General features: G+C 41.7%; 1 pseudogene; it reads right to left on the bottom strand.

Moving 5' to 3' along the window:
- The window catches only part of LOC111975874 (ephrin type-B receptor 1-like), a 189,648-nt pseudogene extending 173,974 nt beyond the window's left edge, over nt 1-15,674 (bottom strand).
- Nucleotides 15,675-15,881: the final 207 nt, after the last annotated feature.

Raw genomic sequence — 15,881 nt, 5'->3', positions numbered from 1 at the left:
CCTGGACTCGGCTCCACGCCGTTGGTGAAGTTATTCAGAAACTTCCTTCAACATGGAGTAGAGTTTAGTACGCTACCTAACCCCTAACCTAACCCTAACCCTAACCTTAAACACAAACCCTAACTCCTGTACCTAACTCTAATTTTAACCCTAATTGTAACTGTCACGACTTCCGCCAAAGTCGTTTCCTCTCCTTGTCTTCCTGCACACCTGGTTTATATCTCCTACTAATTAACATGTGTATTTAGCCCTCTGTTCCCTCCATGTCTGTGTGGGGTTTTGTTTATTGTCAAGGTTGGTACGCTTCCGGCTGGTTTGCACCGGGTTTTGTTTTATACCCGTGCTTTGTGGCAACCGGTACTTTKTACTTGGGTTTTGTACTTTGTGCTGCCTCACTTGTTCTTTGGGCATTTGTGTTATGACGCGGTTGCGTTCTGTATTATGATTGCCTAAGTAAAGTGCTTTGTCCATTCATCTCTGCTCTCCTGCGACTGACTTCCATGCACCAGCTACACCCACCATTGACTGTAACCCACCCCTACATTTATAGCCTTTTTCCTTGTGTCCCCACTTGTCCAAATTTTTCTTGTTTTACTATCCTTGTGAAGACATCTTAGAAGATTTCTTCAAAAACACACACGCTAAAAACCTCCATTATCACAGAGGGGCATACACTTAAGTTATTTGCCATGCTTTTAGGTTTCCACAATCCTCCCCCTCTCTTTGGTTGCCTTTCACCATCTGTCTTCCCTGGTGGGATAATCCTCCTGAAACATCCGTTATACTTGCTTATGGAGCCATACGCCCAGAGAGAGACTCCTTAGGTGGCTGGCACACTGCCTGCCCTTAAATACAGTACCTGCTCTTCCACTAATAATTCCCCATTATGTCAGCTAATGCTCCTGTGTCAGTGGCCAGGGCACAGATAAAGCAAGAACCTGGGAGGAGTAATGTCCCTTCCTGCTGCAAGGGAGAGGGCCCAGACCTTATACAGACCTCATAAAATGTGATTTGATATACAGTAGTACATGGGCAAATCTGAGGCCCATTTTCTCAACCAACTCACACAGTGTTTAGTGGTTGTGAAAAGGCCCTTGAAGTCTGGTGGTGCATTTGACATTCAGAAAAAGCAATGTCTGTCTTTGTCTCTGACTCTGTGGGAGAGCTATTTTGTTTCAAAATACTGTGTGAAATGAAGCGTAATTGAATTTTTTTCAGAAAATATAACGCATTAGTATTCTGTAATAAACACCACATTCAAACACTTGTAAAGGAGCCCACATCATGCCTGCTGTGTAGCATGCTGGTGACCGTTGGCTATCACTGCTTACCCAGCATATTAATACGTCTAAAAAATACCAAAAAGAAGGAAAAAACTGCCGTTGCCTTATGCTAGAAACAAAGAACCCTTTCTTCAAAATGCCCATTTGCCTTTTTTCTTCAAACGCAATCATCTATTTCTAAAATTAAAGCCATCAAATTCTGTTCGTTATATAAATTGCAAAGGGAGGTTGGGTGGTTCAGCTCTTCAGAATGCTTTTGTCTCTACTTGGATTTTCAATTTTTCACTGCAGAAAAACATCAGCTCCAAAGACACATTCATGATCTCCTAGATGGTCTTTGTTTTGTATTGCTGTCAACTGCAGCAAAGCAAGGTGCACACTGACAAAAATAAGTCAGTGAAAGAAAGTAGGCTTCCGTCTATAATTCCACACACTAACTTGGTGCTGTGTGCTCTTGGGCGTACAATCAAGACAGCTCAACTCTTCTAACTAGGTTTTTACACCACATCATGCAGTGGAGGTTTAAGTGATAGAGTAAGTGCTCAAACCCTTGGTTAGGTTACAGCCTGCACCATCTAAACTCATGCTTTTTTAGCAAAGACCTCTCCTCATCAATAATAACTAATGTCACACATGGTTATAAGCAGGAAGCAGTGTCCATGATGAGGTCAGCTGTCAGGTAAATTAGTAATGACAGGGCTATAATGAACATGTATTAAACATGAAATGACAAGTGATGTTGCACGTAGAGGGGCAGGGCGGTGTGCGTCTGCACGTCTGTCAATCCATTTTCAACATTGATGTGATATCTATCCTTGAGGGAATTTAATTGAATCTGATGTTGTTAAATCAACCTTGACAACAAGGTAATTGCGACCCCAATATCTTCCCTATTACTCACTGATCACCTAGTGCCCAAACAGTCAAATCACCCTATTGCCTTGAGGATTTGCAATAGGATAAGAAATGCATCAAAGATTGGGCTGTTAATTCATGTTTTTAATGTGCAGATGTCTGTCTTCTCCTGTGTTGTTCCATACACAGACTGATAAGAGACATCAACAACATGCCAGAATTATGACACAACTATAATTTCTCTTTCTCCTCCTCTCCCGCTCTCTCTCTCTCTCTGTCTCTCTCTCTCGCTGAAGTCAAAATAAGTACACTCCTGAGGTCATAAACACAAGACAAAGCATATAAGGCTGTAACAGGGATCTAAAATGGCTGCTCAGGAAGATTCACGAGGTACGTAACAGCTTTATGGCATTGTTTCCTGTGTTTAAAAAGGAAATATGGGCTGCAACTTCGATGCACATATTAAAATAATGAGGCTGTGAATCAGGAGGGAAGGAACTGGGAGGCAGAGTGAGTCCATCTTTTCACACCCACAGGGTCCCTATCCTTACAAGACATGCATGCTGAAAATCACATGATCAGCATAATTTTCCACCAAACAGTGATGACCAAGCATTTCATTCCTACTCATCTACATTATTAGACATCTGAATGAAACAGTCAAAGACAAAATTACAGCCCTCCACTAGCACCTGGATAGACTCTCACCCGGATGGGAACACTTTGACACATTGATTCCATACATCAGCTGCCAAAGGAAATCATTTCATAAATGTACAGTTCTGTCCTTTTTCTGTCTTTTTCTGCTTGTTCTACTGGGACGCAGGCATACGTGTATATCCAACAGGACTGAGCAGCGGCAGAAAGTTACTTCTCAAGGAGAACGTCTGACTTGGTCTACACCAGGCTTTGCATCACAAGTTGCTGAACCCTCTCTTTTCCCCACTAGGCTGGCCCTGCTGCCCAGATTGACAGCCAGTCTAACTATGCTGCTCACTCCAGTAAAAAGGACAGAAGGAAGGCACAGAAGGAGAGGGCTGTTGCCTTCTCTTTTTGAAGTATTCCTGCTTCTTAACAATCAATACCTAATTACCTGAAAAAAGGGGGAGGCAAGGGCAAGGTCATTACCAACTGTCTCACGCCATCACCTGCCTGTCCACATTCCTASACTTTTTCTCCATTGTTCAAACTTTTTCTACCTTAAACCTTCCGTCCCTTGTTTTTCTCTCATTACTATGGGAGAGGAGAAGGGCATGCTGAACAGAGAACACCACAGATAGAACAGAACAGTGCCTGAACGGTCCTGAAAAGCAGCCAAGCAAATTCTGCTGTATACTGTGCTCTGGATGGGTCATACTTTCTGTTTTATGGCACTTGCAGATACACACAGCTAGTCACATGGACATCCACATAGCAAGGCATCATGTGACCTATGACCTTTGTGGACCAAGATTAGCGTGACATTAGAGATGAGGTGCCCCTGTCTTGAAGGGTGCATCTAGGGAAAGGACAGAAATAAGATGTTATGAAACACCAATGTATTTAGACAAGAGAGAGAGAGACAGCACCCGGTCTCACCCTACTAGAATCTGAAGTCAAATGTCTACTGTTTGCGGATGATCTGGTGCTTCTGTCACTAACCAAGGAAGGCCAACAGCAGCACCTAGATCTTCTGCACAGATTCTGTCAGACCTGGGCCCTGACAGTAAATCTCAGTAAGACAAAAAAGGTCCAGTCACCAGGACCACAAATAGAAAATTCAAAATTCCTAGAGCACACAAAAAACTATACATACCTCGGCCTAAACATCAGCGCCACAGGTAACTTCCACAAAGCTGTGAACGAGCTGAGAGACAAGGCAAGAAGGGCATTCTATACCATCAAAAATAACGTAAAATTCGACAGACCAATTAGGATCTGGCTAAAAATACTTGAATCAGTTATAGAACCCATTGCCCTTTATGGTTGTGAGGTTTGTGGTGTAGCGGGTTTCGTCCTCTTCGTCTGACGAGGAGTAGTAGGAAGGATCGGAGGACCAATGCGCAGTGTGGTAAGTGTCCATAATGATATATTTAATAAATCAAAACGAACACTGAACGAAAATAACAAAAGTACAAACAACCCGAAACAGTCCTGTATGGTGAAAACACTAACACAGGATACAACCACCCACAAAACACAAAGAAAAACAGGCTACCTAAATATGGCTCCCAATCAGAGACAACGACTGACACCTGCCTCTGATTGGGAACCATACTAGGACAAACACAGAAATAGACAACCTAGACATACAACATAGAATGCCCACCCACATCACACCCTGACCAAACAAAACATAGAAACATACAAAGCAATCTATGGTCAGGGCGTGACATGGGTCCGCTCGCCAACCAAGAATTCACAATATGGAATAAACATAAAAATGTATGACGTAAAAGACAAAATAATGCATGCAGAGCAGAATTAGGCCGATACCGGTTAATTATCAAAATCCAGAAAAGAGCCGTTAAATTCTACAACCACCTAAAAGGAAGCGATTACCAAACCTTCCATAACAAAGCCATCACCTACAGAAAGATGAAGCTGGTCCCTGGGCTCTGTTCACAAACACAAACAGACCCCACAGAGCCCCCGGACAGCAACACAATTAGACCCAACCAAATCATGATAAAACAAAAAGATAATTACTTGACACATTGGAAAGGATTAACAAAAAAACAGAGCAAACTAGAATGCTATTTGGCCCGAAAACAGAGAGTGGCAGAATATCTGACCACTGTGACTGACCCACACTTAAGGAAAGCTTYGACTATGTACAGACTCAGTGARCGTAGCCTTGCTATTGAGAAAGGCCGCCGTAGGCAGACCTGGCTCTCAAGAGAAGACAGGCTATGTGCACACTGCCCACAAAATGAAGTGGAATCTGAGCTGCAAACTGAGCTGCACTTCCTAACCTCCTGCCAAATGTATTTTCATATTAGAGACAAATATTTCCCTCAGGCTACACAGATCCACAAAGAATTCAAAAAACAAACCTAATTTTGATAAACTGGGTGAAATACCACAGTGAGCCATTACAGCAGCAAGATGTGTGATCTGTTGCCGCAAGAAAAGGACAACCTGTGAAGAACAAACACCATTGTCAATACAACCCATATTTATGTTTATTTATKTTCCCTTTTGTACTATTTGCATATCGTTTGCACACTGTATATAGACATAATATGAAATTTGAAATGTCTTTATTCTTTTGGAACTTCTGTGAGTGTAATGTTTACTGTACATTTTTATTGTTTATTTCACTTTAGTTTATTATCTACTTCACTTGCTTTGGCAATGTTAACGTGTGTTTCCCATGCCAATAAAGCCCTTGAATTGAATTGAGAGAGCGAGCGAGCAAGAATAAATACACTTAGCTGACCCAGCAACTCACCTACCTAAATAATCTGCTCCTGCCTTTTCTCCCTCCTCCTTTGGCCTAACACTCTGCTCTCTTGTCTCTTTGTAAACATGGCTATTGACTCATAATCCATGTAATAACGGAATGCTTAAAAAACACAAAGCTAAGACCATAATCATATACATTCAAACTTCAAGCACAATATCAAAACCAATTAGTATTTTAGCCGGGGGGCTGTGAGGCGCACAGAGAGCTCTGCTTCGCCTATCACCAGGAGCTGCTGCTGAAGACTTTAATTACCAGGAGAGTGAATGAATGGCACACACACAGAGAGACTAAGAGACTAATGCCTCACATAATAAGAGAAATAACCCCAATCGAAATGGCATCTGGAAAAAACTACTTTGAAAAACTATATGAAAATCCAGAATGCCAGAAATTAACAGAGACTCAGACCAAATTGGTTGATAATTTTTTTTTTTTATGGACAAACAATCAAATAAAGACAAACAAAACCCATTAAATACCCATCACAATAACAGAGACAAAAGAGAAAATCAAACCCTTCAAGTGCGGTAAAGCCTGTGGACCAGACAGTATCTGCAGTGCCATGCTGAAGAAAAGTAGCCCTAAACTGTAGGAAGCCATACTCTACAGTAGCTCTTCAATCTGGTCCTGAATGTAGGATACTTTCCAGAAATATGGAATAAAGGCATAATAACACCCATATTCAAGGCAAATATATGACCATAATAATTATCACGGTATCTGCGTGACCAGTAATTTAGGGAAGGTTTTCTGCAGCATAATAAATACGAGAATACAGACTTTCCTCAACAATAGTGTTTTACAAATGTTCATATTCATCCTCTCCAGCACGAACCCAACATCAACATGTGTGAAAATGAAGGGGCGATAAGTATTTCCAATGCCATCATCAATCAATTCGTAGACAATAAGTTGGCAATTCCTCCTCATAATTGGTTAAAATCACACTATGCACACAGATGATGTCATTGGAAACACTTGTCTTCCTCTATCTTTTTTACTTCAAAAAATAGATACGGGCAATTTTCACATACGTTGATGTTGCTGGAGATGATGAATATGGTGAAATGTCCCTTTAAGTGCAAGTCAAATTGGCTTCCTACCGAAACAAAGAACATCTGACCACATATACACCCTTATCAATCCACCAAGGGTCAAATATTTGCCTGCTTTATTAACTTCCATCTGGCATAAAGGACTCTTCCTGAAACTCATCCAAAGTGGAATTGGAGGAAGAACATATGACGTTATTAAATCAAAGTACAATGAAAATACATGTAAAAAATCACAAAGAGGCAAGGGGTCACCCAGGGCAGCAAATCTGAGCCCAACATTGTTAAATATCTATATTGCTGAATTTTCAAAACAGTTGGAGCTCCTGGACTTCTCCTAGACAACAAAGAAATGAAGATCCTTCTCTATGCAGATGACCTGGTCTTGTTGTCTCCAACAGAACAGGGGTTACAGCATAGCCTGTCAGTGTTAGATGCCTACTACCAAAACTGGGCATTAGCAAAACAAAAATTATGATCTTCCAAAAGTATGTGGACACCTGCTCGTCGAACATCTCATTCCAAAATCATGGGCATTAACATGGAGTTGGTCCCCTCCTTTGCTGCTATAATAGCCTCCACTCTTCTGGGAAGTCTTTCCACTAGATGTTGTAAATTGCTGCAGGGACTTGCTTCCATTCAGCCAGAAAAGCATAAGTGAGGTTGGGCACTGATGTTGGGCGATTAGGCCTGGCTCGCAGTCGGCGTTTGTATTTGTATATATTAGGGATCCCCATTAGTTCCTGCCAAGGCAGCAGCTACTCTTCCTGGGGTCCAAACACACCAATGCACCCACATTACATGTAAAACAAGAGATAAAACCGTGAACTATGTTTGTACTGAATGAGCTAAAGATGAAACAGTACACCACCACATATCCACAACACAAAACGCTCGATACCACCATACAACAATATCACAATGTGTGCGTATATATGTGTCTGTACCTTTTGTGTGTGTCTCTTCACAGTCCCCGTTGTTACATAAGGTGTATTTTTACCTGCATTTTAAATCTGATTCTACTGCTCGCAGTAGAAAGYTGGAAGCACATAATTGTCTAGAATGTCATTGTATGCGGTAGCATTAAGATTTCCCTTCACTGGAAGTAAGGGGCCTAGCCCAAACCATGAAAAACAGCCCCAGACCATATTCCTCCTCCACCAAACTTTACAGTTGGCACTATGCATTGGGGCATGTAGCGTTCTCCTGGCATCCGCCAAACCCAGATTCGTCCGTAGCGACTGCTAGATGGTGAAGGGTGATTCATTACTGCAGAGAACGCGTTTCCACTGCTCCAGAGTCCAATGGCTGCGAGCTTTACACCACTCCAGCCGACGCTTGGCATTGGGCATGGTGAACTTAGGCTTGTGTGCTTCATGAAGCTCCCGATGAACAGTTCCTGTGCGGATGTTGCTTCCAGAGGCAGTTTTGAACTCGGTAGTGTGAGTATTGCAACCGAGGACAGACGATTTTCAGCACTCTGCAGTCCTGTTCTGTGAGCTTGTGTGGCCTATGACTTCGCGGCTGAGCCGTTGTTGCTCCTCAACGTTTCCACTTCACAATAACATCACTTACAGTTGACCGGGGCAGCTCTAGCAGGGCAGAAATTTGATGAACTGACTTGTTGGAAAGGCGGCATCCTATGACAGTGCAACGTTGAAAGTCACTGAGCTCTTCAGTAAGACCATTCTACTGTCAATGTTTGTCTATGGAGATTGCATGGCTGTGTGCTCAATTTTATACACCTGTCAGCAACGAGTGTGGCTGAAAAAGCAGAATCCACTAATTTGAAGGGGTGTCCACTTTTGTATGTATATAGTGTATATTTTTTTCCATGAGCATTATATTTACTATTCTAATTGTTATCACTGTTGTTTTCATATTTTTTATGTGTATCACTTTACTTTGGCGACATTGACCTTGTCCTTCATGTCAATAAAGCATATTGAATATGAATTGAGTTTAATATTAATTGAATATGAGAGAGAGAGAGAGGAAACAGGCAGAGAGAGAGGAAACAGGCCCCGGAGCAGGTCCACGCAGACATAACAATGATTCTTTGTACGGACATGTACCCTTATGCTAACCACACTCTTTCCAATGGAAACCAGGCCTAGGGGCCTCTTTCATTAGGGGAGGAAGTGAGGGGCCCCCAATGCCACCCTAGCACCGCCACCATCATTCACTCAGTAACTTACATACTCCACATCCCTCACTAACTCACTACATTTACATTTTACATTTACATTTTACATTTAAGTCATTTAGCAGACGCTCTTATCCAGAGCGACTTACAACTACCTCTTTCATTCTCTCCTCTCTATCCCTTTTCTAACAGCCGACACCACAATTATTTTTCTACCTAATCCTCTCGCTTCCCCTATCCTTCTTCTTAGACCATTGGTGAAGGGTTTGAGTTTTTCAGAGAGAGTTAAGATAAGGCAGGCCTGGAAGTTAGAGGCTGCATTAACAGGCTAGGGGATATGGTCAATTTATTTAAGGCTTGGTAATAATGAATGTCTTAAATGTAGCTCATTAAAACACAGAGTGATCGAGGGACCATGAGAGAAAAGGGGAAAATTAGTACAATAGAAACAGACAGTTAGTGGGAGAAATATGTGCATACAACGAAAGGGAAAAGGGTGGGGGGGGGGGGGGTGAATAGAGCAAAATATGAAAAGAGAAATGAAGAAAGATGACAAGGATAAGACTCATTAAAACACAGTGCTGATTAGAACAGAGCAGTTGAATGTTTGGGTTTTGGTCTCGGTCTGAATTCAGAGGACAGTTGAAATATTCACACAATTAGCTGTGCATAGAGAATGAAAGAAGAGCACGGAGGGAGAGAGAAGATAACTGAATACCTAATGGTATGGTAAGGAGAGAATGAAGTGAAGCAGAGAGCAGCATACCGGCTGTTGTAAGGTTGTGAGAGGAATGATCTGGACTCTAATCATCACAATAACGTTGTTTCCCATAAACAGATTCTTGTTAAATTACTTAATCGCCCAGTTCATTAGGCAGCAATTTACCCACAACAGACCCTGCTTTCAATTAGGAAACTGAGAGGCTGGGTTAGAGGAAGTCCTGCTGAAGGATTGGCCTGATTGGCCACACCATGCCCAATGTAGGGCAAAGCCAAAGCATGGGCCAGCTCATTAATAAGGCCAAGGCAATTCAATAATTGGCATTGTTTATGGATAGCTGTGGATATTTCTTGACAATGTCTGCCTTAACATGGGTCATCTCATTCATGGGAACTGGCCACTAATAGGCGAGCTAAGCAGTMCTCTATCGGGGCTGGCCTATAGAGGAAGCGGATGCTAAACTACAGGACTGTTTAGCTAGCACAGACTGGAATATGTTCCGGGATTCATCTGATGGCATTGAGGAGTTAATCACATCAATCACCGGCTTCATAAATCCCAGTTTTCTTGAAAACACTGAAGTCAGAAGTCTGAGATTTGAGTTCCCAGTTCCCAGTTGTTTTGAACACGGCATTAATGCCCAGAGGGAGACAGCAGTGTATTATTCCCTTTGAGTCAGGAACCAAAATTCCTCCGTAGGTGTTCGATTTCACTTACCGGCATGTCAACTGATCAAACGGATTGGGACATAGGTCCCAAAGTGCTCTTCCAAGCGTTGGAGGTGAGCAGTCATCACTGTGTGGGACACTTACTGATGCACAGCTGAGGGAAGGGGGCATGGTTCGCTTTTGAAAGACTCTCTCCAAAAATAATTATCTCCTCTGAATCAACTGATTTGGTCACAATGCTTTTGTATTTCCACTGCATGCTTGGGTTCAGTTCGTTCAGTTTCCAAAATATGCAAGGAGACATTTTCTTTTCATTACACAGAAACTCAACCAAGTCTGTTTTTTTTTTACATCCATTGTGAATGACAACAGTTTCTCTCTCAATGCGAAAAATCTTTCCAATACTCCCCCTCGATAACCACCAGGCCTCGGTGTGAAAAAGAACATTGTCATGCTCTGATCCCATATCTACACATAGTTTTGCGAACAGTGGATGTGGTTTGATGTAATTTACAATCGAAGTTACCTGCTGCAGTATATTTCTGATTTCTGCGCTCAACTCTTTTGCCGCCAGTTGCTCTCGGTGTATCATACAATGCGTCCATATGGCAGAGGGAGACCCATTCCTAACTAGAGTGCAGAGGCCTGCCCCATCTATGCAAAAGCCCACCATTTGATCCCATGGAATCTGTTCTTCATCAATATAGCCATGCAGCACACTGAACATCCCCTGTGCCATTTCATGCTCGGGAATCGTGAGACAGAATAATATGAACTCGTGAATAGCATCCCCTGACATGTAAAGTGAATAAAAGTCAATACATGGACATCTCGGCCCTCACAGCTAACGTCCATAAGCTGGGGAGTTTGAGTCGTTCAGTCAGAGTTTTCTCTTGATTGCTAGCAATAGCATGAATTCTTCATTTAACAGTGTTATCTGACAAAGCTATTGATGTGAGTTTGTGCGTCTTTCTCCCCACACATTGTTTTCACCATATCAGTTGCATTCAGTAATATCAAAGTCTCTGCAATAGTGTGCGGTTTCATAGTGTAGCAGGCCTAGCCATTCACCGTGGGAATGATTCAAGTGCAACGGTCAAGTGAGGCTTTTCCCATAATTTAAGGGCGCTCTCTAGTCTATTTTAGATTGTTAAGGATAACCACATTACAATGATTGAGATACAACGACGATATTATAATTTATATATTTTTTGTATATATTTATTTTCTCCAGGATTTTGAAAATTTTCCCAGGACCCCATTTTCACRACCCCTAGTTTGAGAACCACTGTCCATTAGGGAGGAGGTGACATGACAACAAATTCTCCCTCAACCTGATTAAGACAAAAGGAGCTGATCATGGACTACAGGAATCGGAGGGCCAAGCACGCCCCCATCCACATCGAGGGGGCTGTAGTGGAGCAGGTCGAGAGCTTCAAGCTCCTCTGTGTCMACATCACATATGGTCCACACCAGTGGGGGCTCCTCCGAGGAAGACCATCCTCAGTGAATTTCATAAAAATCGAAATAGTGTTTTTTTTTTTAAGTTATCCTTTTTAGATAAAACGATACTAAATATGTTCACATGTCCTTTTCAGATAAAACTATTCTAAATAGTTTCACGTCACCAAATAATTTATAAAAACATTGTTTTGAAATGAAGGTCTACAGTAGCCTCCGCAGCACTCTAACGTAGCGCGATTGTATAGCCAGAGGACAGCTAGCTTCAAAACATTGACTTYAAAACAAAACCTAGGAGGCTCATGGTTCTCACCCTCTTCCATAGACTTACACAGTAATTATGACAACTTCTGGAGGACATCCTCCAACTTATCAGTGCTCTTGCAGCATGAACTTACATGTTGTCCACCCAATCAAAGGATCAGAGAATGAATCTAGTACTGAAAGCATAAGCTACAGCTAGCTAGCACTACAGTGCATAAAATGTGTTGAGTAGTTGACTCAAAGAAAAATAATCGTTGAACCATTTTGAACAAATGAATATCTTCCAARAGTAAGGAGCAGAAAAAGAGAGAGAGAGATATTTCTTAGCATATTTGTTTTCACTTTCACTTACTTAGCTATTGACGAATTCAGCTAGCTAGTTTAGCCTACTCAAACACCCAGCTCAAACAGAGGGATGCTATGTTAGCTAGCTGGCTATGGCTATCCAACATTGGAACTCTTCAGAGTCAAGGTAAGCTTTTGGTTTTATTAATTTATTGCCACTGGGGCTGCCGGTGTAACTGCTAAACTGATTGCTGCTGACTACACTGTAGCGGGTTTACTAATGCGTTAGTTCAAGTAACTATGCTGACTATGACATGACAACAATGTAGACTGTGTGTAGAGGTTAGTGGCCATGATATGAAGGTTTGGCTTGGAAWGGTTTGTTCGCCTGGTCACAGACAGCTGTTGTGTTGTGCACTGAAGTCCACAAGCGAAGGGAAAAGGTGAGAGGAGGAGAGCGCATAGATAGATGCAAGAAGAAATTATAAATACAACAAGCTGTTTTTATGTGTCTGGCATAAAAGTGCCGTTTGCTTGTGATCAGGGGTGTATTCATTGCAGTGATTCTGTTGAAAAAAATGTCTTAAATGGAGGCAAACGGAACGGGTATAAATGAATTTATCCAATAGAAACTCTTGTTTGCAACTGTTGGACTAATGATTACACCCTAGATCAGCTAGACACAGGCAAGAGTGTGCAAGGCGGTATTTAATGTGTCACTGTCTGATTACTCAAAATTCTCTAGACCTGTACACCTACATTATAAACTTTTATTCATAAGCTAGGTTGTAGCAACCTCATGATGGCTACAGAATTTTTTTTAGTATCATGTAGTAAGCCTAAACCTATCGATGTTACATTGAGCTGAGTGAATGTAATATGAATGACAGTCATCCAATATGCTGTAATAGAAATAAGGCCATGTTAATTAAAAAATAATCATCCTCCATCTTAAACGGTACAGACTGCCACTGGTCCAAACACACCAACACTAGGCTTGGGTGGTATCCAGATTTTCAAATCATCATACCGTTCTTCTCTCATTATGGGATTTACGGTATTACCGGCATAGCACACAGGGGCGCGCGAAAAACGCAAGACAATCCCATTGGGCTTCTATAACCAGAATGCTAACAACATTTGCACAAACTAATAGCAAAATCACATAGATGCTGTTAGCTAAATGCTAACGAGCGAAACTAACAAACTAATTGCAAAGACTCATATATACAAGCATAGCTACAGTAGTAGCTACCGAATGTCATTTTCGGAGAGTGTGGACATTTACAATCGAAAGTGAAAGACAGAAATTGTGCAAGTGAACAAAGTTGTGATGCATGCTTTTCTGAAGGAAGAGCAGCATGTGTACGTGGAGGACCGGGTAGAAGAACTGAGGAGAGAACAAACGCTAACAGAGAAATAATGGCAACTGTAGAGATATCTCACCCAGAGCTCTTTCACTTCTGGCAGAATGCCGTTATAAGATATATGATGGCAAACATTTAGTAGTGAATTGCATACAAGTGTAACTTCATCACCTCATGTGCGCAGCACAACAGAGACTCGCCGATAGATATCAAACTTTATGGACTCACAAGCTCCCACTTTCTCCCGTTGTGCTATTTACAAACAAACGCGTGACTGGCTCAACTGTTCTGGGGAACTACGGTAAACATCATAATGTAAAATAATGTGACAGGTGAAATGAAGAACGCAATCTCCTTGATCTTCTAGCGCTTTTTTGACTCATAACATATGCTGCTGCTACTGTTTATTATCTGTCACTTTAGTCCTAGTTATATGTACATATCTACCTCAATTACCTTGTACCCCTGCACATCTACTCGTTACTAGTACCCAGTGTATATAGGAAAGTTATCGTTACTCATTGTGTATTTATTATGACCACATTTTTTACTTTTCTATTATTTCTCTATTTTCTTTCTCTCCACGTTGTTGGGAAGGGACCATAAGTAACCATTTCACTGTTAGTCTACACTTGTTGTTTACGAAGCACGTGGCGAATAAAATGTAATTTGATTTTATTAGCCAGGTTATTGTCACGGCCAGGCAAAGGGTGAGGGTCCTCACTATATGACCAGTCACCCCTAGTCCACATATTATGGGGATTTGTAGCTTTATTTGTTTTTATATKATCCTTTTTGGGGTTTTTACTCTCCTGCTGTAAAGTGTCCTTGAGTTTCTTGAAAGGCGCTTTAAATCCCATGTATTATTATACCAAGTACAGGTTAAATAGGTAACCATTTTGCATTTCCAAAACCGTGTTACCTGCCTTGACATATTGTATCTTATCATCACCAACAAGCTGGTCAAATYAAAGATGAAACATTTGATACAGTTTTTTTTTACATGGTGTATCTCAGTGCATTGATCTACAAGAAACCTCAGTAAGAAAACATGAAACAAGGGCATTCGATCAACTGACTGTCTTTGCGTTCACCACTGACGCACGTTGGCTAGGCTATTCATCGCAGCCATAGCGGAGGACGCGTTATGCATCGCGTCTGGGGATATGATAGCGATACACCTCGTGAGACCAGGCAACCTGTGGATTCTGTCGAGTAGCATATTCAAAAAGATACATACAGACAAAATCCACCTTTCAAATATTTTGTCGAAAACCGGAGAGAAAAATGGACATGAGGAACAAACCTCCATACAGAACTTCTCATTATTATTTCGAACAGACAGCATTTAGGAGAGACCTTGACCTTCTCTATAGCTTCTAGAGAGGGACAGCTTCACATYAAGTAAAAAGAGATTCAATGAAGTCATAAAGCTCTACACAAGCTCTACACAAACGACATACGTTCCTTTTAACTCGGAGGTCCCAAGTTTCGACGCGACACGAACGCGTCATAAAGCAACGATGATATATATAGATAATATGAATCAATAATACATTGATTCAATGCTCATCTTGTAGTCTAATTATTGAAGGTATATTATTGAAGGGAATACATGACCCAAAACTGCACATCCACCATCGTAGTGGCAGTGGTACACCCACCCTCGACCCTGGGTACCTCTGCCTGAATCAATCAGAGAGGCGCCACGGAACCAGTTCCAAAGTTATCCCATCCAAGATCCTAATTGCTTTCCATACCTTTAGAAACGAATACATCAATGCGCTTACATTAACACTGTTAATGCACCATATTGCGTTCACATACCTGCACACATAGCAATAGAATATCACAGCTAAAAAGAGAGAAACTCAAATAATTTACCTTCCACTGCGTAAACCGTAGTAATCACGCAGAAAACCGCTAACAAATCCGCTGGCATGGCAAAGGTGGTCTGCCTTTCCTCTCCCCTTTAAAAAGGTGTAAACACAAATCCTTTAGCTGCCACAGAATAGTATTCCAGCAGTGCGTATGTTGAATCACATTTCAAACCGTACTGTACGCAGTGTATGAAAACCTACTAGGTTACTTGGAGGATGAGGCATGTAGGGGATGAGAGATAGACCTTGGCCCCCGTTCCCTCAACAGCACTTCTCACACCCCTTTAACACCTCGTGACCAATCACGAAAAGAAGATAGCGCATCTCAAACCAATCGCTACAGAGCACCCGCTCAGATTCCTACTAACATTTTTAAACTACTGAAAAGTCCCCTGCTTTGCCATCCAATCATAATGCAGGGAAAGAGCAACGACTAGTGGTCCAGATAAAG

The sequence above is a fragment of the Salvelinus sp. IW2-2015 genome, linkage group LG16, assembly GCF_002910315.2.
Source record: "Salvelinus sp. IW2-2015 linkage group LG16, ASM291031v2, whole genome shotgun sequence".
In the NCBI taxonomy this organism is placed as follows: domain Eukaryota; kingdom Metazoa; phylum Chordata; class Actinopteri; order Salmoniformes; family Salmonidae; genus Salvelinus; species Salvelinus sp. IW2-2015.
The sequence above is the reverse complement of the archived record's forward strand: the minus strand, read 5'-3'. Positions and strand labels throughout refer to the sequence as shown.